This window comes from Schistocerca americana, chromosome 3 (genome assembly GCF_021461395.2).
Source record: "Schistocerca americana isolate TAMUIC-IGC-003095 chromosome 3, iqSchAmer2.1, whole genome shotgun sequence".
NCBI lineage: Eukaryota > Metazoa > Arthropoda > Insecta > Orthoptera > Acrididae > Schistocerca > Schistocerca americana.
Window position 1 is genome coordinate 597,229,476 of NC_060121.1, and position 24,985 is coordinate 597,254,460.

The following is a 24,985-nucleotide window of genomic DNA, read 5'->3' on the forward strand; positions in this document are numbered from 1 at the left end:
AGTACATAATGGCTGCCACTTCTGAGTTGCATATCCCATATGAGCAAACCATTTGTTTCTTTATTCATAGTTTTTACTCATAGTTAGGGTTTGGGCTATGCATGGATCTGTTTGAAAAGAATAGCTTGATATAGTCAGAAGGTAGAGCTGTACATGTTTGCTCTCATACCCCATGGCTAATTCGCTGCAAATGATAACCTGTGGCTGTGACCCTGCAGTCAAATAGTCTATGCATTGAGTAGAATTGCGAGTTAATAACATATCTAGAGATACAAAATAAAAGTTAAGTGAATAATTTTTGTGAATAAGGGTTCTATTCTAATGTCTATAACTGGTGTAGATGACAGAAAATTATGTTGGATAATATTTATTCAAGAAAGGACCTCTCAAATAAACGGTAGTCCCAGAATATTCAGTTAAAATGCAGACAGAAAATACACTTATTAAATGTAATAAAGTTACACCCAGAACATTACAAGAATGGTAGCAAAATCCTCAAACTAAATAGTCATTGAAGAAGTCTATTTCATAACTGTAATACACTAAATATTCACCAGCTCAACAGTTCATCATATGATTTACAAATTATTACATGTGATACAAAGAATAGTAACTCATATTCTGTCTGTTCTCAGTTCTGTAACACAAGAGGAAAAAATTAGAGCCCTGCTCTGTGGCACATTCAGATTGCTCATGAGTTTGAAGCTGTTCAAAAGTTAGAATATTGCAGCAGCCATTCACCTCCCACAATCAATCACCTATACAACTGAATCATGCATGTTATGATAGGCAGGTCTGTCTTCTTCCAGTTCTTCACACAGAGTACCCAAATTGCTCCCCTGAGGTCTTCACACAAAAAGTCCCAGTCTCCACTTTACTCCTGTTGTGTTCTGCTATTATCTGTTTTCCACTGGCTGAACGCTATCCCTACCAAAACTACGTTGTTGTTAAGCTCAAAAGACATGATTTTATTCAATGTGACCACTTCCCAGATTAAACTATTAGATTACAACAATATTTAAATAAAGAAATGTTATAAATATTCAGTCACACTATGATCATTCACAATAATTGCAAACAAAGGTCTGTTCATAAATAAATAAACTAGTATTTTCACACCACGTGCTTATGTTAAATGAGAAGGACTTGTCGTTATCTTTTGTTTAAAAATTATTTATGCCTTTTTTGACATAAGCATATTGTAATTCTCTTTTCAGTTGTTGTGTATACTGACACTTGTGACTGACCACTTTCAAATTAGCACAGTTATTTAATAGCACATGCAGTCGGTATCTGAATAAAGTTGCTGGCAAAATAGTAAACTGCTCATTAAATAAGTACATGAGTATGACAAAATGTGAGGTATTCATGCTGTACCCATTTACTGTGTAATTGTGGGATATATGATGTTCTGACAAACGTTTGCATAGTGAAAAAGATATGAAAGACGACGTAAATCAATAAATAAAATAAATATGTGCGTGTAGCTTTCAGGGATGGTAGCTATAGTGCAAATCATCATCTGTGATATCATATGTTTAAAGTAAATCTAATCTAATCTAATCTAAATGGCATGTAGCGTTTAAAAGTTGTTGATTCAGAGGTTCATAGTGAAAATGTTTATTCACTGTTAAACATTAACTTCTGTAGTTTTAAAGAAATTGAAAATACAGTAGTGTCATCAGAAGCACCTCTTTTGTTTTTGAGACCGCAGATGTATTAAGATTCCCATTAATATTTGACTGAAGTTATTGTCGAATCTCAAAGAGCTATAAGAAGTCATCTTTCAGTTTGCCTGACACTCTGTCATTTCTTAGAGCATTGTCTCCTTCACAAATGCCGTGTGAGGTATAGCCACCCAGTATCCCTGCTTCGAGTTGTATCCATTTCTGGCGATGCTACTCCTCTCTGCACATGGCTGGCCAGTACCAGACGCAATACAACCACAGTCCTAGGACCACACAGCTAGTCCTTAGCTGCACAAGCAAAATTCACCTCCTCTTAATATTAGCCCTAGCTGTATGAATAGCTCAACTACATACTCTTAATGTTACAAGCCCAATGGTACCATGTAGGCTTAGAAATTTGGCGCTGGACTGAATGGCAGTAGCTAAGACCAAGATTGCCACCATATTAAAAGAAAACATTATCCAATCAGCAAATGGTCCATGCTGACTGCCAGCATCTGTTTGCTAAGAAGAGTGGAGCATGTTGTACATGTGGTGATTATAGTGTGCTTAATGCAAGAGCCATACGAAACCATTGCTCAGTTCCATTGTTATGAGATTACAGTCATTTTTTTCATGATGCAACAATCTTTAGTGTGCTGGATTGTGCCAAGGCTTATACTCAGTTCCCAGTGGCAGAAGGAGATCTAACGACGACAGCGTTTATTGCTCCATTTGGATTGTTAAAGATCCTGTTTATGACCTATGGTTTAGCAATGTTGCCCAAACCCAGCAAAGATTTATTGATTTTACACTACAAGGCCAACCCATCTGCTTTGCCTACCCTTATGATATCTTTATCTTTTCGACTATAAAAGAAGAACATCAACATCACCTCAGAGATGTGCTCAAATGGTTGGAACAGTATGGTGCCATTTTTAACACAGTCCAGTGTGTATTCGGACAACCTGAAGTCTATTTTCTCCATCATCATATATCTCCTCCAAGTCCCCTTCCCCTATAGGATAATGTTAAGCTATTCTGCGAATACAGAAGCCAAGCATGAGGAAGGATTTATGTCCGTACGTCAGGATGATAAATTTTTATCGCCGACATCTACTTCAGGCAGCATAACAAGAACTGTTAACTGCAGCACTTTATGGCCCTAAGATTAACGGAAAATCTCTGGCGAAAACGACTGAGGCAATACACTTCATCTTTGATGCCGATAAACAATGCATGGCGAATGCTGCTCTTCTGGCGCCTCCTAAGCTTGATGGACCCTTAGCGATCGTTGTTGATGTAGGTGCTGTACTACAACAGTTGACAGACTGCTCATGGTAACAGCTAGGCTTTTATCCACATAAACTGTCACAGTCGCAACAAAAGTGAAGTACTTACGGCTGCGAACTAACTGTGTATTAAGCCATCAAAAATTTCCGCCCAAAGATAGAAGTGAGAGACTTCACTATCTATGCATATTGGAGAAATAGCAACATCTGCAGTTTATTGCCCTATTTACCACCATCAGGAACATGCCTGGTATGGACAACATGGTAGCTGACTGCCTTTCACGAGTCAACAGCGTTTCGAGCTACACTGACTTCAGTGTGCTCAGCCAAGCACAACAGACTAACCAAGAACTTCAAGCTATTCTGAACGATGACAACTCGGCATTACATCTGCAACTCATTAGTGGCCCTGGTGCAGGTGCTGAAATATATTGCGACATCTAGTAAGAAAAATCCTGACGATTCCTGCCCACTCAGTTTTTCAAGCAAGCCTTCAACAATTTACCCAGCTCTTCTCATCCCAGAGTCATCCGACGTTCTGTGTGATGTCATAATATTTTTTTTCTGTCCAGAATAGAGGACTGCTGTGAGTGGAAAGGCACATGTATGCCGTGCCAACTCAGTGAAGTGTCTCACCACATACATGCAGCAGTGGGCATATTCCCCAACATCATCTCATGTTTTGCGGCTTTAAGTTTCTATTTCATGGGACTGTTACTGCTGTCGGATGGTCAACAGTACCTGCTGACTATGGGTGGCGCAATGCCACTGGACATCTCCACAGAAACGTTAGCCTCTATCTTCATGTCCATATGGTTGTCAAGATTTGGTTACCCACTGCACATTAAAACAGTTTGTGGTAGGCAGTTTGAATCAGAGTTATTCGCTAAGCTTGCAATTTTCTGTGGGTATGTCCATCACAAAAACACAAGTTACAATCCACCAAGCAAGAGTCTGACAGAGTGATGGCGCCATTCACTCAAAGCTACTCTCATGTGCCACAAAACGATTTGGACGACTGCTCTGCTGATCGAGTTACTTGGTCTATGAAATACTTAGAAACCAGATATAGGCCTTTCATTGGCAGAACTGGTTTTCGGCGAAGTGATACGTCTTCTGGACAAATTCGTCATAACCGATTCTCTGCAGTCGGCTAAGCAAAATCAGCCAGACTTTCTATGTCACTTGCATAGGCGCTCGCTTGATTTTGTCTACATCAAGGTTCGAAATGTGGCACACCTGTTACATGTATCATGATTTGGCCAGCTGCTCACAAATAATGCCACAAAAGGATGGTGTGAAATCTTATCTGCAAGCTCTGTACACAGGCTCACACCATCTTTTACAAAGACATACTTGGACATTAGATATTTCCGTTAATGACAAGATGCTGACTGTCTCCACTGACCGCTCAAACTGCGTACATCTTTCACGGTGAATGTACGGCCGATGCTTCAAGAAGACGACATTATCTCTCCATTCCAGCACCGTCACCGCAAACATGGCCTCGAACTCAATTGAAACTGCAAGCACAACAACCATCTGACTCAGTGCCGCATCCAGTGCACACGTCAAGCTCTGGATGGCATGTGAATTTTCCTGCACATTTCTGGCATGATGCTCCACTTCCACGACGAGGGCTGAGACAGCAACGGGACACCATCATCTGCCGTCATCTACTGTGTATTGTCGCGTATCTCACTTGGGATTGTGCGCATCGCCACAGATCGTCTTGCAGGGGCAGTGCTCTTTTATTCCTTGCTTTTCGCTAGGACTGTACTTGAACATGACTCGAACTGTTCGACAGTTAACTTCACAGTTTGGGAAATCCACAGACATACATTACTGGACTGGCAAAGATGCATCTCTTACTGAAGGCTGATGTTTGGTGAGGTAAGATGGCAGCGTCAGCAACCAAAATTTTCTGAAACCAAATGATTTTGTGGCCTTTATGGGGTGATCTAATGAAGTTCTGCAGCTGAGTTAATATTTGTGTACTAGTTAAATAATACATTGTAGAATTGTGTTATGAGAAGAACATCAAGTTGCATATACATGCATTTAGAGCAGATGGTAGCTTTCAAAAGAACAGTCAAATGAATAAAGACACTTGTTCTCAAAGACAAATAACATGTTCTACTTATAGGAGCACTTTCATAAGGAGCATACTATTCAAAGAAAAGTCAAAGTTGATGAAAACTTGTTAAAAGCACATCATTAAGCTATGTCTGTTAATACTAGGTTTATGTAACCCCCTAAAATGGACATAAACTATTTAATAATCACCAATATTTCAGATAAGACAAACTGTAATGTAATTATTTAGGAACTTGTTAAAAGCATATCATTAAGCTATGTCTGTTAATACTAGATTTATGTAACCCCCTAAAATGGACATAAACTATTTAATAATCACCAATATTTCAGATAAGACAAACTGTAATGTAATTATTTAGGATCACACACAGCAAAAAAGCAAAATATGGAAGATGTTTCTAGTTATTCGTACATTGTGACATGTTCCTTTCCTTGTATCTTCCATCTGCTGTATGAGAAATTACAACCAAACACAACACACGTAGTAACCACTTTGTCAAAACTCTCAAGGTAACGTAGTTATATCAGTTTATCCCCATTTCTTACAACTATTTTATCAGTAAATAAAAGGATTTTTATGCGTCCTTTAAGCCCACCGCCATATTGCTGTACAGGAACACCTATGATACAATATGCAGTATTGGCAGTCTATTAATGTATGTATGTGGAGAAATCTTAGGTTCTGTTCGATCTTTTGATTGTCATGCAATCTAATGACTTTTGTTAGTACTATCAACGACCTGTCTTAGCGCTTTTAATGCACTATGGATTTCAATGACAATAATAACTGAGAAAGATGGACTGAAATATCTTCTAGGGTGCAGATCCTGTATAATAACAGCAACTAATAAATAAATAAAAGATAGCCAGCAACACTCTGTCCAATTTTCGAACTTCCGCTCGTCCTGCGGTCTAGTGACTTATGACATTGCTATTTCCAAGTCGGATCTTGCTGCTGTAATTAATTCTCATGATAAAAATTGCAGTACTTTACTACTATATATTTCGTTCAGTTAGCATTCGATTCTTGTTCAGTTTTCCAGATTCTTTCAACTAGATGCTGCCATCTTGTTTTCAAGCCAATTAAAATACGATAATGTTCCTAACTGTTATTTTAGTATGCGAAGAGTAACTTAATTGCTTATAGGTAACCTGCTTTGTAAATCATTACAGTCTCTCATAAACAAATAAAATATTGTCCTGGGTTCAGTCAAGTTAAAATTTTGGTGGACAACTTTTTCATCTTTGTATTTTACCTTCATACAAATATCAGCGTGAATGTTTAGCCTACATATCAGTACCTACCGATGATGTAAGACCCCTTAAATTTGTTCAGACCCAACAGGAGTTGTGCTGTAGTAGAATATAATGCGATTTCGTCCAGTGGTTCACGAAATAGCTAAATTTTAAACAGAGCTATAGCACAGTGTTGCTCTAGTTTGTAGTTTCTTGTGTATCCGTTATATTCGCGCTGTATGAGTTAAATGTCATGTGATAGATCGAACAAGATCGATATTGTATCGAACGATGTGGTGTATCGGTAAATCTCGAGGCCATTCAAACACAAATATCGTTTGCTCAGCCCTACTTTTCGCTTACTCTCAGAGAGATGGTACATAGATACATACAGGTTGACTACTGATTCATTGTTAACAGTTTCAGCCTTTTAAAAGAGGATTATACATTGATGTAAAAGTCTCCCAACTGTTCATGGTGAGTTGAATGCAACTGTACACCTGTTCGATAAATAAAGTTACTGTTCTACATAATTCAGAAAGTGGCTAATTTACACACTGTAGCAGGCTTGAAAGATACATGCCTAACAAAGTCAAGCATTCCAAATCAAACTCTTTTAATCAATGAAATTATTTCTATGCTAGTTCTATTTACAAAACATTTCAAGCATGAACACTCAAATCATCGGCAGTACTGTGGCGCATATACTGAATACGTTTTGTAGCACTTGAAACTCGCCCATGAACATTCCTCTTCTTCGAACTGGTTACAAGTTTTGCAGTAGAATTTTCACCACAAATACCTGCTTGAAATTGAGTAAATTTTCGAACACGTCTCAGCATACAATTACAGCACAACTAACAGTGCACTGACAATGTTATTCTAAGTCTGTGTTTCCTACAATGAAAAACAATAATGAACAATTAATGTCTAAAAGTGTGGACTCTGATCACCCTTTCAAAGGAAGAATGTGACTTTGATCATTCTTCCAAAGTACACAACTATGAGCCTGAATTAAGTGGGCATCGGCCATTCCTGCAAAGCTACAGTTTTACAGTCAGGAAGTTCCTCATTTCTACTACAAGTTTTCAGGGAAAGCTAAAATTCGATCTGGGAAGGACTTTTATCATTATTCCCGTGTTCTCTTCATATATGACTGTAATGAAAATTAAATAAAGTTATTATTTTACCCTATGTAGACTGGTACAATCTACTATGGGACGTACTCTCTGCCACACATCTCGTAGTTGCTTGCAGAGTATAGATGTAGATGTAGAAATGAAGATGAACACATTGCATGGCCAGATGAATGCAAGTCAGGACCAACGAAGTACCACATTCTAATAAATACAGTCACGACACTCTCGGGTGCGAAAGTTGGTACAGTTTGACAGCTGGAGCGACACTAGTGCTCCAAGCAGTAAGAAATTAGATAATCGCCCTTGTTGTAAGTATAATGTTTGTTTTTAATTATTTTCTGCTTAATTAGCTCAATAGTTGTTATATTTTTGGGTTCCAAGCGTTAGTAAGTTACCAAGAGATATGAGTGATCGTGAAATACATCTAAAAACAGTCGAATAACAATGATTCATTGAAATATGCTACCACTCATTCGTGAAGAAATACTTTATGACGTATCTATATTTGTAGCTTGTTCCTCTGAAAGTGAAAGCATATAAACACATTTCAAGCATGAGAAGCATATATTTCTGTTATTGTCGGTTGTTAGTATCATAGGCCCTTTCCATTTCATTTAAAATTTGTTTCATGGAGTACAGTGAATCCCTGTTTTTTACACGTCACTCAAACTTTTTAATACACGAATATTTCTGTGAATGTAATTACTTTTGCTTCAAAAGTGAATGTGATGAAGATTTTTAGCGTTTTGGTTCAGGTTTAGCAACAATTGTGGGATTAGTTTCGCCTTTTTTTATTTTTATTTTACATATCTAGTTCTGTAGAACCAAATTGAGGAGGAAATCTCTAGGGTCATGGAACGTGTCAGTACTTGAAATTGCAACATAAAAGCAATAACAGATAAAATGAAATGCTTATGAAAGCAAAACAGACAAGCCGTAAGTTTATGTAGGCGCAATCAACAAAATAATACAGGAACCATCTTAATTTTTCAAGGAACTCCTTGACAGACTAGAAGGAGTTGAAAGAAAGATTATCGTTAATGAAGTAAAAGATCCACGCAGTGGACTCTAAGTGAAGACGCTACTCCTTATGTTTCAGAGCTAGACTGCCATAATAAAATGGGAAGGAACTGTTAATTAGAACTCAGGGAGAAGTTGTAGTCTAATTGACAATCGATTTATTGATCTTAAACGTGACAAGACAACAAAATTATTAAATAAGCATCACACAAACATTTTTATTTAACAAACGCCTTACTAACAAGGGATCTATGGTGGACAAAGTGGTCTGCTGGGGATCGATACATAACACTAACTAGAACACTATTCGCTCTATGTGACTTCATACACATGAAGCCAGGTTATGGTATCAAGCTACGCCACCACCAAGCATCTATATTCTACCTTACAAAAAAAATATGGTTCGAAAGAACAGGGTGCTGAAAAATATATATTATTGACCTACGTCGCAACAGCGACTGCAGTCCTGGACAGTGGCAATCTGTTATTAAATACGCGTTCCCGAAAAATGCAAGTACACGGTCTCGCGTTTAGTTAATTCAGAACGTAGGTACTTCCCCATGAGCCTCTGAAACCCTGATGGATTCCAGTGTGCATTTGGACCCGTTTGCTGGTCTGCCAAATCCATTTGACTCCGTGGCACGACTGTTTGTGTCAGAATACGTTAAATGTTTAGACGGTCGACTCAAGACAAATAAGTACATGCACACGTCACTCGTTGTGACCATGATGATATAAGCAGTACCTCTGATGGTTCAGAAGGAGACTGGCACAGGCTCTAAGTCGCACTCTAGCAAAGGACACAAGTCTCACCGTTTTGGCAGAGACCTGAAGTTCTTTACTAGCGAAGCGCCAGTACAAGAGACTTGTACAAGAGTGATCATTCTTCCTTTCTCACCACTTCCTCCTCAGCTCAGTTCCTAAAGCACATTTCTCTTTTTTGACTTCACCCACTTTCACACAAACAAATATGAGCTGGAGCCCAGCATTCTAAGTTGGGAGAATGGTCTTTGTACTGCAAACCGATTTGACCAATCAGAGACTTTAAAGTAAATTGGCAGAAAACGGAAAAAAGATCCAGCTTCATGGCCTCTTTCCTGGGTGGAAGAACAGCCCTCCATAAACAGCTAGTTATCTCCCATGTTGCATCCATTTCATAGTTTCCAAGGAACGGCCATAAACTCGTAAAAAGCTTTGTGGTCTCACAAACATCTTTTGAAACAGAGTCTGGACGTCTGGACGCCAGTTCCCCTGTTCCATGGACATTTGCAGAACGTTTACATTTCTTTTGGCAGCTTGCTCCCTAACAAGGGCCCATCCTCTGCTTTATTCCCGACCTACAGTGCGCTGTCGGCTACTTTTCGGGACTATGTCGTATACCTGGACGTCAGCCTCCCGTCCAGCGCCAAGTTAATGTGTTTTGCACAATGCGACCGCGGCACGCAGCCGTCTGGAAATGTCTCCTCATCGTTCCGAAGAAAAACGCGCTTTGTCAGCTCACCAACGCCGTGCTTTTACGGCAGTCGTTTAAGTTGGCACCCTGTTCCTTTGAACACACGTAAATCTACCGTATTTCCTTCCATAGAGCACGCAAACAAGACCATAAACTACTGCCCACCATTTCATCATTATGTATGAAGTCAAATCACAGTAAAGATCGTATTTCCTAAGAACATGAAGTGGAATAACACTGAATCAGATGTGAGAGTGCCCTGCAACCTCTCAGAGTGAGCCATGAAGAGAATTTTCAGTTTCGATTTGAAAGTGCGTGAATTACTGCTACGATTTTTGAAATCTTGTAGTAGCGTATTAAAAATGGACGCAGCAGTATACTGCACGCCTTTTTGTAGAAGAGTCAAAGAAGTGCGATCCAAATGCAGATTAGATTTCTGCCTAGTATTAACTGAGTGAAAGCTGCTAATTCTTGGGCATAAGCCGATATTGTTAACAAGGAATGAAAGTGAAGAATACACATATATATACACACACACACACACACACACACACACACACACACACACACACACACACACACACACACATATATATATATATATATATATATATATATATATATATATATATATATATATATATATCGATAGGGCAACGCCAGTATAAAGAAACTAATGAACAGGCGCCGATAAGAGATTTGGAAACTTACACCACTTATTGCCCGAACTGCCTGTTTCTGAGCCAAAAATATCCTTTGAGAATGGGAAGAGTTACTCCAAAATGTAATACCTAACATCACGAGCATATGAAAATAAGCAGACTAGATTACTTTCCATGTCGAACTATCACTTACATCAGATACTGTTCGAATAGTAAAAATGGCAGCATGAAGTCTTTGAACAAGAGCCTGAACATGGGGTTTCCAAACATGGGGTTTCCACGACAGTTTACTATCTATCTGAACACCTAGAAATTTGAACTGTTCAGTTTCAGTAACCATACACCCGTTCTGTGAAATTAAAATATCAGGTTTTGTTAAATTGTGTTAGAAACTGTAAAAACTGAGTCTTACTGTGATTTAGCTTTAGTCACTTGTAATACTAGAGAGCATATAATGTATATAAATAAGGAACAAGTGTGGCCGCAGCACTGATCCCTGGGGCACCCCCATTTAACTGTGCCCCTCCTAGACCCTACATCATAGCCATTCTCGACATTCTGGAGAATGTTCTTTTGCTGTCTGTTATTAAAGTAAGAGGTGAACCGATGCTGGGAAACAGTTTTATTGCTTTTGATGGTTTATTATTACGTTTGTGTGATTTTCCCTTAAGCTAAAGTTGTCGTGGCTAATTCGATACGTTAAATAATGTTGGTACCAGTATTATATTCCATATAGATTTCCACATTCACGGAATAGGCTGAAAGTGTAGCGAACCAAACTCTGCTTTGTTGGTTTGATATACGACGTATTTCTGTAAAAGGTCGGCACACCTGGTGTTTACTAGCAATTTATTGTTCTTAAAGGAAAACGACATTATTCAGTAAATGTCTACGTTACAAGAGAATCGTAAGTAAACTGTCCTGTCGTGCACCGTTTCGTATCTCCTAATGTCCTTAGGAAACTAAATACTCACAAATGCGTTGTAATTTTTTAGTTACTGTCGATTTTATGGCACTACCTACATTCCCTATCATAAAAAAATGATGTTACAAATCAATCTAAACATTAGGTTCGCCCTCATTCGATCTCGTATTCTGAAGCGTTGCTTGCTGGCCACTTGGAGCGCTGCTATCGCTTGGGTAACAAAAACGAGACAGGTTGCGACTGTTTGTTAGACTGTGGATTGTACTTCATTTGATCCAAAGAGAAACGAGCCGACGAGATAGTAGAAGATTGACAATATGCATTTTTGAAAAATGTACATTAGCAACATAATGTTACTCCTATAGGTGAAGAAATTAATGCATGAGAAAGTTTAAAGCTGTCGTGTAACCAACATTGGACGTCAGATTGCTGACTATGCATGTAAACTGAATTTTTTGCGCAACCTAGAAAATACTCGTCTGTGTTAATATAGGAATTTGTAACAAAATTGTGTTGGCAATCTTGATGGGTGGCTGCTATTGCCTGCAATTGTTTTCACATGTTTACATTGTGTAATGTGTTTGTAAATAAAAGTATAATGTGACAGAGTATGTTGTCTGCAACTTTTGCCCCTTCCGTGTAATTCGTTGCTGATGGTAAGTCATTTTCATGCTTGCCGTTATTTAAAAAAACTTTTATGTAGGGTGCAATTGCGAAGTCACAATTGCAGTATATTCATATGGAAAATGAGAAGAAAAGGCCTCACAAGATCTATAAAAGATTCTGTTAATCCTTTCTGTTTTAAATGTTAATTATATTTTTTTTCATTGCTTGACTGGTGAAAGTTCTTGGTAGCATGACAGGCATAAACGATAGATAGTTTACCGAGAACAAAATATAGTAGTTGCACGCTTTACCCCGATATGAGAGCCTAGCAAATATGAATTTCCAGTTTGAGCCGACGCTTTTCTGCCTAGTTTTACAATTGCGATATTTCATTGAAAACTGGTTTCACAGTGCATCTGAAACAATAATTTTACTATGTCTGGCCGATCAAGACTCTTGACCGAAATAGATATATAAATAAATCAATTGAAGTACTTGGATTGTAGTGAAGGGATTGGCATAGACCATACGAAAACTTAATTTGCTAATTATATGTGCAAAATAAACAGTTATTTTGCTATCGTTAATTAGACGGATCTGTTCCAATACAGTAGGCGTTCGTCAACACCAGCGAAAATATAAAGCGCTTGATTTAACAGATGAATAGCAAAGAATATTTTGAATTGACAGTGCAAAATCATTAATTATATTTAATATTCCCAAAACTTTGATAGCTTCTATGTATAATTTTACTCAGATATGTTTTGAATGCCGTGTAACTACAGCAAGTTTCGTCATATTGCTTTTATTTTATTTAACTTTTCCGTATCTTCAGCTGTACATATTGACACTGTAAAGGCTTTCTAATGCTGTTACTAGACTTGTCATTTGATCAGACTTTTAAAACGAAAACATTTTATTGCCCAACAGACTTTTGAGCCCCATTAACAGTCTGCCTAATGACAATTTGCTGTTGACTAATCCAATGCTCTTTGTAACTGTGCTGCAGACAGGTGGTTTGGTAGTGGGTAGTTTATCCAATATGTTATTATCTTGTCATGTGGTATGAAATTTCTTTCTTAGGAGGTCTATATTTTACATTCAGCATTCCGTTCTCTACCTTGCTTTACGTGTCTTATTGTGTCTAAAATTATAATAGCTTCCTAAACTGAAAGTTCATCAGCAGAAAGGGAAAAATGTAAGCAGTGATTTTAAATTCAAAGACGTCACCATAGAATAGAATGATGCTGTATGTATATGAAAGGAGTAGGTACTCCCTCATTGAAACAAACATGAGAGCCATAGATATATAAAGCACTGCATTAGAGCCATTGTAACTCATCATTCATTGTAAGCGCAGTTTACTCTCCCAATGAAACTTACAATGTAATGCAATAGAAACAAAATGTTTACCGCATATTACAGGTAGAAGTTTTGGACTTCCTTGTCTCAGCAATATTGAATGTGACATGTAATACCGTTTCAAGATTTTGTTCACAATTCTGAGACACAGTAAATGTTTGTTGTAGGCCAATACAGGACTGACCAAAAATTTACATTCCACAACTAGTACAAAATCTAATTTTAACTGCTTAATGAAATTGAATTATGTTTCCAAGTTCTTATAAGCAGTGCATAAAAGTGCTTCAAGAATTGCCATCTTCCAGTTGCCATCAAATTCTGAACATCTTTCTTCAGAAGGCAAATGTCAGCTGCATGGAAAAGCCTGAGCTGATATGAATCCAACTGAACTTGATTTGGACCAGCTGAAACTGGCATTGTGAAATTGCATGAACCCTCGTCACATGCTGGATGCCTTCAGTGGGGCTGATGTTCTCCTTGAGCAGCAACATCATGTTTAGTAAAAAATTTTCTCATTCTGGAATCTTGTTTAGTACTTATGGAAAGCATACCTAGCAACATGTTATTGAATTTACTTAACAACAGCTGATTCTGATTTCACAGATGTATGCTATTGAATGGACTGCTTTCATATTTTCTTGTTTGGACTGCTTTCATATTTTCTTGTTGTTTCATTTTTATATCACATTAAAAAAAATATTTATTTATTTTTAGTTTCCTAAAGCTTTTTCTTTCATTTCCAGCCTGCCTTGAAGTGAAACCCCTATCACTTATTGATATGCAGGTGGCACAACGTTCTCCTCCTCCTTTTTTGTATACATTTGGTGGTAGAAAAGCTACTATTTAGTTAGTTAGTTATGTGTTCCATTGATCAAGTTCACGGTAACTGTTATGATGTGTAATGTGTCAAGAGTATAAGAAATGCACACATGGATCAAGGTCTTTTAATTTTTTTGTTACCTATCCAATTCCCTTAAATGGCAAAATTCGTATATTATACATATAGATTTATTTATTCCTATTCAAAAATTCCTCTACAGTATAGAAGGAGCTGTGAAGGAGATATGATTTCAATTTATTTGTAAAACTATTACTGCTGTCTGTCAGACATTTTATTTCATATGGTAATTTATCAAAAAGTTGTACAGCGGCATATTTTACCCCTTTCTGTGTCAAAGATAGTTTAAGTAGAAGATAGTGTAAGTCTTTCTTTCCTATGTTATTACAATCATGAATGTCATGTTGTTTTTAAAACTGGTCCATGTTGTTGAGAACAAATTTCCTTTTAGACAGATGCCTACAAGATGTGTGATTATGAGCCCCACACGTTATTCTAACCATTCTCTTTTGATGAGTGAACACTTTTTGCCTAAGTGTTGAGATATGACATCAGAGAGTGAAAATATTCAAAGTATGTTAGCTTGCTAATTTCTATATCCTCAAAATTGGCAATTATTCTGATTGTAAAAGTTGCTGAACCTAGTTGCTTTGGGAGATCCAAGATATGAATTTTCCAATTAAGATTCTCATCTATATGTTCATACAAGAACTTAGTATGCTCTACCCTGGCTATCGACTTCTGTTGATGTGTTATATTTATTGAAGGAACTGTACTCCTTGTAGTAGAAAATTGGATGTACCATGTTTTTTCAAAGTCCAGAGCAAGCTCATTCACAGAAAACTAATCAATAATTTTTCCAAAGTCATTATTTGTGTCATTTTCTATTGGAGTTTCTTTGACTGAATTAATAATGATGTTTGTATCATCAGCAGTTAGAAGACAAAGAAGAAGAACTGCTATTATCATCTTATATTTTAAACTAAGCATGTATGCAACTTTACCCAGATGACTATCAGTTTTAACCTGTTCAATATGAGAATTAGCATTAACTGAAAGTTACATCTACAAGTCCGAGTATTCTGATGAATTATAGATAAGTTGGTTAATAAGGCACTTCTTTTACTTTGTTCCTAAATATCTGAGGATTTTAAATTGCCTGTCTGATGTCTATCAACAGCTAGCTAAAATGCATAATCTGATGGAAAATAAATTTATTTGGATTAAAGGACATGGAACTGACTGGACCAATGCTGTATTTCGGCAGGTGGACTGGCTGTGGTGGCAGTTGTGTTGGATGGGGTGAGCAGAGGGAGGCAGGGAGAGGGACTGGAGATGAGTGGCTAAGAGGGAGGCAGCCAGTTTGCAAGCTAGGAGTGTGGGAGGGAGTTGTAGCAGCTATATGGGTCTGGCATGTAGTGCATGATTGTAGTGGCCGGTGGGGAGCGATGCACACTGAAGGGGGTGTGGGGGCATGAATTGGGAGGGTCTAACAGGATGGAGGAAGGGGAAACTGTTGGGTGGGGGGTGCAGTAGATTACATGAGATCAGGCCAGGACAATTACAAAAGTGGAGGATGTGTTGTAAAAATAACTTCCATCTACACAGTTCAGAGAAACTGGTGGTGGAGTGAAAGATCCAGATGGTCTGGTTGTAAAGCAGCCATTGAAACTGAGCATGTTGTGCTCAGCTGCATCTTGTATTACCAGGTCATCAGTTTTGTTCTTGGCAACAATTTGGAAATGGCCGGTCATCCTGCTGGACAGCTGGTTGGTTGTCATACTTTGCAGTGTTCTCAGCAGCTGCTTTAACAAGTGGCCTTTCCTCTGTGGAGTGGGATAAGCCTGTGACAGGACTGGCCCAGCTTCTGATGGAGTAAGATAAACCTGCAACAGGTCTGGTGTAGAAGGTCCTGAGTGGGTGGATTGGGCAGATCTTACACCTCACACCCATGTGGCAAGAGTTTGGGAGTGGATGTGGCATAGGGATGGATTAGGATGTTGTGTAGGTTGGGTGGGCAGCAGAACACCACTTTAGAAGGGTTGAGAAGGATCTTGAGTAGAACGTCCGTCATTTCAGGGCAGGATGAGAAGCAATCAAAGCTCTGGTGAAGGATATGTTACAGTTTTACCAGTCCAGGGTGATACTGGGTGACAAGGGATCACTCCTTTGTTGCTGATTCTTGGCAGTGGTGGGAAGGTTGGGGGTGTGTGAGGCTATGGCACAGGACTAGGTTTGGGGGTATTGCCTGTATGTGAAGGCCTGGGCAAGGGAGTTCTCATCACTGCATATATACCGTACACTGCTCGCTAGGCTGTATTGGAGGGATTTTGTGATGTGCATGGGATGGCAGCTGTTGAAATGCGGGTACTGTTGGTGGTTACCAGTATATGCTCAATGAGGCGATAAGAATTCATCATGTTGTTGCAGTTGACTCTCAGACTTGGTGTCTAGTTGTAAACCACCAAAACTTTCCAAATCTACTTGCGTCCAGGATCCATTGTAAGCAGTCCTGTATTTGTCTTCACAACCAGAGCTTCTCTGAATCATTGTGTCCTGAAAGAACACTTTGGCTGTTTTTAAAAAGGTCATTCAATTTTGCATAATTCCCTGTTGAACAGCAACGATTTGGTAAGGCCTTGGATTCTATCCTGTGGTTAGAAAAGCATTTACTTAGTCTTTTGGTAACTCTGCAGTAGTCTTCTTTTTATCAAACCAAAGTGTTTACCACTTTACAAGTAAGGGTGTCCTCATATTAGAAATACAATTTTGATGCTATCTGATCTCTTAATGATGTGAATGACATAGTGGAAGTATAAGAACACTGCATAGTTCTTATGCTGTTCTGAGCTTGAGTCACAGATTTAAAAAAGAAATAAAGGAATGAAGATCCATTCATTCCTTTCTTCCCTTCCAGTGTAAGTGTAAAAATATTACACCACTGCTGAATATAACAATGTAGGAAAAGATAGATAACTACTTATCGTAAAAAAGACATGTCAAGTCGCAGACAGGCATGATTAAAAAGAGACTCGCATATAGCTTTCAGCCACAGCCTTCGACAGTAAAAAAAAAACACACACACACACACACACACACACACACACACACACACACACACACACACACACACACACACACACACACACACACGCATGCACAACTGCCAACTCCAGCATCTCGGGCCGGAATGCAACATCACATGGAATGCAAGCAGCAATTTGGAGGGAGTGGGGATGTTTGATGAATTTTGAAACTGTAAAATGATAATTGACACTTGTAATAAATATCATTAGTGCTGATATTGGATAGGGTTTTCTGATAATTTATCCATACTGCTTCATTTTCTACTATCTTTTTACTTTCTTACCTACTTTTTTGCTGTCTTGGATAAAACGTAAAGGCTTTTAGTTTGTGGACCTGGCCTTCCATACTAATTATTTTAATTTTATTTGTAATTTCTTTTCTTTTTCAGAGATATTTTGTTAAATATTTACATTAAAACCTTTTAATACTACTTGAAATTTGTCATATGTTGAGGAGGTATCAGTATTTGGTTACCCAAATGATGAGTTGAATTTGCTGCTAAATATTTTACGGTGTATCCCACATGCAACAGGAAGTTCAGGGTACTTTTATTTATATAGCTCATGGTGTCTTTTAATTGATAATTATTCTGGAAGGTAAATTCTGCCTCTCTTTCCCTTGTCGTAGTGGTCCTTTCTTCCCTTAAAGCACCTATGAAGTTTATAATGCTTGCCTCTTTTTCTATGGATAGTTTCCAAGGCTGATTAGCATGCATGCCTCTTTTGTCCTTGAGAGATATTCCAGTATCTTCATACTCGATTGTACAGTCTGAACTTTGCTATCCCATGAAAGCAATGCCGGCCTTTTGGCAAGCAGGAATTTCACTCATGGTATCATTTCATTTGATTCTTATGGTGCAGAAAGTTCAAGCTCTGACACTGAAATTGTCATGCCTTGACCTTCTGTGAGCAAATAATGTCACAGAAATGAAGCTGGTTAAATAAGAAGATTGTTCATTTCAGTTACCCAAAAAATTAAAGTTCTTGATAAGCTCTTCTTGTTTCTGGCACTTGAGTTGTTTGAAACATTCCAACAGTGAACATTTGCAGTGACTGCCAAACTCAGAAGACATAAGGTCTCTTCAAACATTACACATTCTATTATAACTTTTTCTCTTTTCAGCTAATTGATTAAAAAATGGCTTCTCACCTTCATCTTGCAGTAATGAGTCACTATTAATGTAAGAAACAACACTGAGTAAGAAACTTGACCAATCACATCAACAGTTGCAACCCAATAGGTGTAATGTAAACAGTGGAAGCAACATTGGACTTGTCCCATTCTTTCCAGGAGAAGACCAACACAGAACTTTTTTCTGTTGCCATTAAAAGTGACTTGCCACATCATTTGACAGTCTTATTAATTGCCTTGTAGTACCAACAGCTGGCTGTCAGAATGTGTTATAATTCATAATTCATTTCCTAATTAAATGGACTTGCCCCGGTTTTTACTTGGAGTCTTCAATTTCTTTTTGATTCAGTAATTGTGTTGCAATTTGTCTTAAACTGTAGGTACATAAAATTGTTTATACTATTGTAACAATTTACTATCAAAAAGATTTTGGGATAGTTTTTGAAAATATTTTTATTGTCTCTCTCTCAAATATGACGAGAGTTTTTCCAGGGCTTTTGGTCCTGCATATGGTGGCTTTGATTTGTATTCCATGGTGTTGTGTATGGGCACAAGGAAGAGGTTCCATTTCTTTGTGTCATGGTTGTGTTGTTCCTTATCTTGATTTATAGGTAGCATACTTGAAGTTTGTCCATCATAGGAGTTTGTATAGGTATATGCTGGATAGTGCTAATATCCTGTTACCTTTTAATGATTTTCTACAGAGAAAGCCAAATAGGACCTGTAAAGTGTTGTCCTAATAGAAGCTAACATGAAAATTATTCTGTTGGTATTGTGTGATTTTGAATTATATAGGAAGAATGAAAATATTATATCGTTAGTTCCACTTCCATACATGATGGGATCATAGCTCCACAATATAAAGCACAAAAGGACCTGCTGAACCTTCTGCACAAACTCAGAATAACAGAACATACAAAATTTCAGTCTATTAAGTTTGACTCTTTGTTTTCTACTAGTCCTTTATTTCATAAATGAGCTGTTCACAGGGAAAATTAACATACATTCCTGCTGCTATGTAACATTTTCACTTTTTTCAAAGGAAGAAAACTACACACTTTTGAGACTGTTGTACGTGCAACAATTTCTGTACATCAGTCTTCATCAAATGAGAAATGCCCCCACTAATAAAGATTTATTTATTTGTTTATTATTGTTATTATTATTCTTTCTTTCTTTTATCAGACGTTATGTCTGGTCAAAAATGGAAAGTGACGCGGACCTTGATCAAGCGTGATTTTCTTTTAACTGTACGGTATATGTTATATTGCATTTAGGAACTTCCGCGTGATTGAACATGTATCAATAATTACGGATTTCTGTAGTTGTATATATAAGTTTGGATGTAGCTGTATTGCATTGATGTACTGGTGGATATTGTGTGGTATCACTCCTGTGGTTGATAGTATAATTGGTATAATGTCAACTTTATCCTGATGCCACATGTCCTTGACTTCCTCAACCAGTTGGATGTATTTTTCAATTTTTTCTCCTGTTTTCTTTTCACTGCCTTGTGTCCCAGTGGGAAAAGTGTCTCAAGAGCCAGGGTCAATACTTCTAACATATAGGTACTCGTTTCTGTAATTATGCCTCTGGCTCGTTTCTTTTTGAATGCCCCAAATACATTGTTTGTGATTCCCTGTTCTTACATGTCAGAATTCTAAGGAGACAAATGAAATTTTTGCTTGATGGTCTCTGTATGCCATGCTGAAAACATTAGAACTTTGTGTCACACCAATCTGGAGCATGTTAACATTGCCCTACACTTAAAACTTATAGTTCTAAGTTTATGTGTTCCCAAACTCATTCGGATTTGCCTGAAACAGAAATGCATCACTGAATTCACAGTGTAAGGACAAACTATAGTTACTCAAGACAACTGACAACTGTAACTCACCAATATGATATGCTTTGGACATAACATTGTTGCTTAAAGTGTGCAGGAGGCTCTTTATTCTGATTTTACAGCAGTTTAGATTTGGAACAGCATTGTAGCATCAGAACCATGGCAACCAAAGTTGGAATCATCAGACACATGAACACAGTGGAAATTGTCTGGTTTGTTGGTGATGGGTCCCTGGTGAAGAAAAGTTTCGAGATGTGCGCTACTGCAACCAAATATGTGACTTCAAAGCTGCAAGTGATCCAGAATACATTTTGCTGGGTGATAATGTCCATCCACATTGAGATGATGGGATGGATCAATTTCTTGCAGGTGCTGCTATCCACTACAGTACTGGCAAGCTGGGTCTCAGTATCTGAATTCTATAAAGCATATCTGGAATGCATGTGGTAGAAAAACTGTGACCCACCAGCCGGGACTGTTCCAGACCTCCAGATCTATTTCTCACTTTTGTACGGTACTATGTGCCAATAGATTTCTTGGGGCCACCTTATAGAGAGCATACACTTATTAATAGGTTCAAAGAAAACTTGAGAGTCTGTGTACCATTGATATGTTGGTATAAAAAAACACGTTTAAAGTTAGTAATGGACATAAAACATCATCCAAAATTGTGTTAAAAATGCTTTCTCTGAAAATTATTTTCAACAGCTAGTTCACATGCCTACTCCAACTGTAAATGGTTGTGAGAACATACTTTATATCTTAGCAACAAATAATCCTAGGCAGATAGGAAGCATCATGACAGACACAGAGATTAGTGACAACAAGGTCATTGTAGTGAGACTGAATACCATAAAAACCAGAGGATATCTACTTTAAAAAGCAGATACAACTTCACTTGATGTTTTCCTAAGAGACAGACTCCATTCCTTCGAAACAAACTATGTAAGCGTAGACCACATGTGGCTTAAATGCTAAGAAATAGTGTCATTGGCAAAATGGTGTGGATGGCAATTGGGAGATTTATACCAAATAAACTAATTAAAGGTGGAACTGATCCCCCAAGGTTGGTTGAGTAGTTACTTATCATTTGCATGATAAATTGTAATGATGTGGGGTCAGTCATTTCACATTCACATCAAAAAGTAAAATATAAATATGGCTAAATGCAGAAGTTATGTCTTTTATAAGTAAGATATACAGATGTGAAATAGTGATTCCTATCCACCATATTTTACACATTACAATAACAGAAATTCTTCTGCGGGATAGAAGGAGTTATCAAAGAGAAACGTTGTCAGTTTGTTTTCATATTTTACTGTATGCTTTCTGTCAGACATTTTATACCACTGGGTAAGTCATTGAAAAATTTAGTGCAGCATTGTGCACCTCTTTTTTATGCTGGAGAAAACTTTGGTGTGGAGTAATGAATGACATTTTTCTTCTGATGCTGTAATTATGTACATCATTGTTCCTTTTGAACTGCAGTGGATTATTTACAACAGACTCCATGGTGGAATAAATATACTGTGAAGCAGTTGTCAAAATGCCTGCCTCCTTAAACTGTTGTCTACAACACGATTGTGTGTGAACACCACATATTATTCCTACAGCACATTTTTGAGCAATGAAGTCATTCTTCCTTAAAGATGAACAAAATCAGGAAAAGTATAGATTGCTACTCACTATAAAGATGACATGTGTTGCAGACAGGCGCAACAAAAATTATAATTAAAAGTGAAATGTTTTCCAGTGTTAATTCACAAGCATACACTTTAATGTGTTATTCACTACAAAATCTACTTGTCTTAATATTTTGAACTTGTATTCTGTCTTAATGTATGATACGCTAAACAGGTTAAATAGAAGCAATGAAAAAAGTGTGCAAAATGTAAAAGAATGCAAAATCGCCAAGACTGACAATGTTTTGCAGAAGGTCAAAGTTCTATGTGAACTTCAAAGTGAGATATTTTTAACTGTTTCCATACTGAATCTTTGTCTCGAAATGTGGCAGAAAATCCAGAGAGCCTGGTTGTATGTAAAGTACACCAATGGCAAGGCACGATCACTGCCTTCACTACACAATAGCAATGGTAATGTTACCGATGACATGCCACTAACGTGGAGTTACTGAACGTGGTTTTCTGAAGTTACTTTTACCCAAGAAGACTAGGTAAATATTCCAGATTTTGAATTAAGAACGGCTGAGAAACTTAGAAGTCAGTACCCTCGGCTAGTGAAGCAACTTAAATCACTTAATAAAGGTATGTCTTCCAGGCCAGATTGTATACCACTTAGGTTCCTTTCACAGTGTGCCAAATAATAGTTCCACACTTAGCAATCATATACAACACTGGCTTGATGAAAGGACTGCACCTGAAAACTGGAAAGTTGCACAGGCCACACCAATACTCTGGAAAGGGAATGGGAGTAATCTACTGAGTTACAGTCCCATGTCACTGATGTCAATTTACAGTAGGATTTTGGGACACGTGCAGGGTGTCCATAATTCAAGTTCCAGTTCCAAAATAGTGTAGAAAGAGCACCACTGCCCAGAATGATTTCAATTTGTGCATCATATTATTGATGCAGAACAAAACACATCTTTCAGATAACCCCACAGCCAGAAGTCACACAGATTAAGATCAGGTGATCTGGACAGCTAGGCTGTAGGGAAATGGCAGCTGATAATTTTAGCATTTCTGAAATGCCTCTGCATTGTCCACTCCACTGGCTGTGCAATCTGTGGAGGAGTGCCATCCTGCAAATAAATGATCCTGCTCAAACAACCATGCTGTTCAAGGATTAGAATGTGTTTACCAGTGATGATACAGGTGAGAGGACCCACAGAACCCATCTTCTCAAAAAAATGCGGTCCTAAGATAAACAATGCTGTCAACCTGCACCACACAGTCACTATTGCAGACTGAAGTGGTACCAGTTGATGTGCATGTGGATTTTCTGTTGCCCATACTCTGAAATTCTGTGCTTAAACATGTCCTTCAAGACGAAAATGGACGTTTTCTGTCCACAGAATGTACCATGACCGTGAATGCAAATGTCATGTGATTAAGCCCTACCCTGTTCTGTAACTTTCCCGAATTCCTACTCAGGAAATGTGCTTTCATTTGTGGATTGTGCTTTAGTTCTCAATGCTTGTGTAAAACACACTGCATATATGCAATTTCCTGTAGTTGATAACTGAAAATTATTGTAATGTAGAGACGTGGCACTACATCGCATGGGTAGCACTAAGTGTAGCTATGGCCAGGTCAAGGTATATAAAAAAGGAGGTAGGCCATTCCAGTCCTTGGTGAACAAAAAATTCCTAGATGTCCTTGCGTGCCGGCGCAGCATGCACAAAACCTGTGCATGTAGCAAAACATGGAAATCATGGTACATACAAGGAAAACAACTCATTTTGTGTCAATATGAGCAAGGATTATTGTAACTGCAGCCTTGGCACAATTCATTAATGTTGTTTGAGAGATGACAAACGTTACTTACCTTGGTTTAACCAAAAGTGAGCACTTGCAATATGAATGAAAGTGCGGGGACGCCACGAGAGAGGAACCTCTTTGACCATCAACTGTGTCCTTGCCAAGCGTATCTTTGTAAGGTGGTCTCAGTCCACATCACTGCAAAGCAACATAACGTGCTTTTGTATTCACATCAAATTTTAAATAAAGAATGATCTAACCTGCACGGTATCATTACTAATTGTCACCCTTATCTTATTCTGTTCCTTGCAAATACATGGACAATTTTATGTGGTGGGCAAGACGCATAAAATAATGTTATTTCTCAAAGTGGTGGCATAGCATAATGGCTAAGACTTATTCTGGTTATGCTAAAGATTGTTGGTTCCAATCTTGACAGGTATTCATCCATTTTTATTTTTAAATGTTTATCAAAATAACTTTGATTATTATTTTTATTCAGTTAATTGGTTTAACTTTTTTTTATTTCTAGTACATCACTTTAATCATCATACTATTTTATTTGCTCTCATTTTTTCTTCATATCATTTGCCGTTTGTTTGTAATCTTTGTAGATATAATTTTGATTATTTTTAGTTATCTATCACAGTATTTAAATATAAGGAAATGCAGATCTGTTGGCTGCAAAATAAAAGACAAAATAATCCCTTTATACTGGCTGTGCAGTTTTGTCAAAGATGTGTTTTTTGTTACAAGAAGTTCATCTCTTTGGATGGTCATCATCTTGCAGACACTTAAAACAGAAACTTGTATTGCGCTGTGGACAAAACAACACACGCAAAGATTTAAATGAAAGAAGGGATTATGAATAAAACAAAATACAAGCAACATGAGGAATAGAATGCAATAACATGGATGAAAATATGAAATGATAAAATGGAAATTAAAACAAAGTTAATATATAAAAAATAATTAAAACCACATAGATATAGATTCCAAATGAAAAAGAGCAAACAAAAAATTTAATATGATGATTAAAATGTTGTGGCAAATTATTAAAAATAAAAAATTACATTCCAACTATTTAATTCAATAGTAATAATAATAATAATAATAATAATTTAAAAGAATAGGCCTCCGGTATGTTCTGCCAGTCGTAAAAGGCGACGAAAAGAACAAACCAC

The 24,985-nt window shown here is 37.6% G+C and overlaps 1 protein-coding gene across 1 annotated transcript in view; it reads left to right on the top strand.

Moving 5' to 3' along the window:
• Positions 1 to 12,006: 12,006 nt before the first annotated feature.
• Positions 12,007 to 24,985, top strand: part of LOC124606859 (TGF-beta-activated kinase 1 and MAP3K7-binding protein 1-like) — a 100,413-nt gene continuing 87,434 nt past the window's right edge. The window contains exon 1 of the mRNA XM_047138940.1: positions 12,007 to 12,147. The gene's annotated coding sequence lies outside the window, so the exon portion shown is untranslated. The remainder of the gene's footprint in view (positions 12,148 to 24,985) is intronic.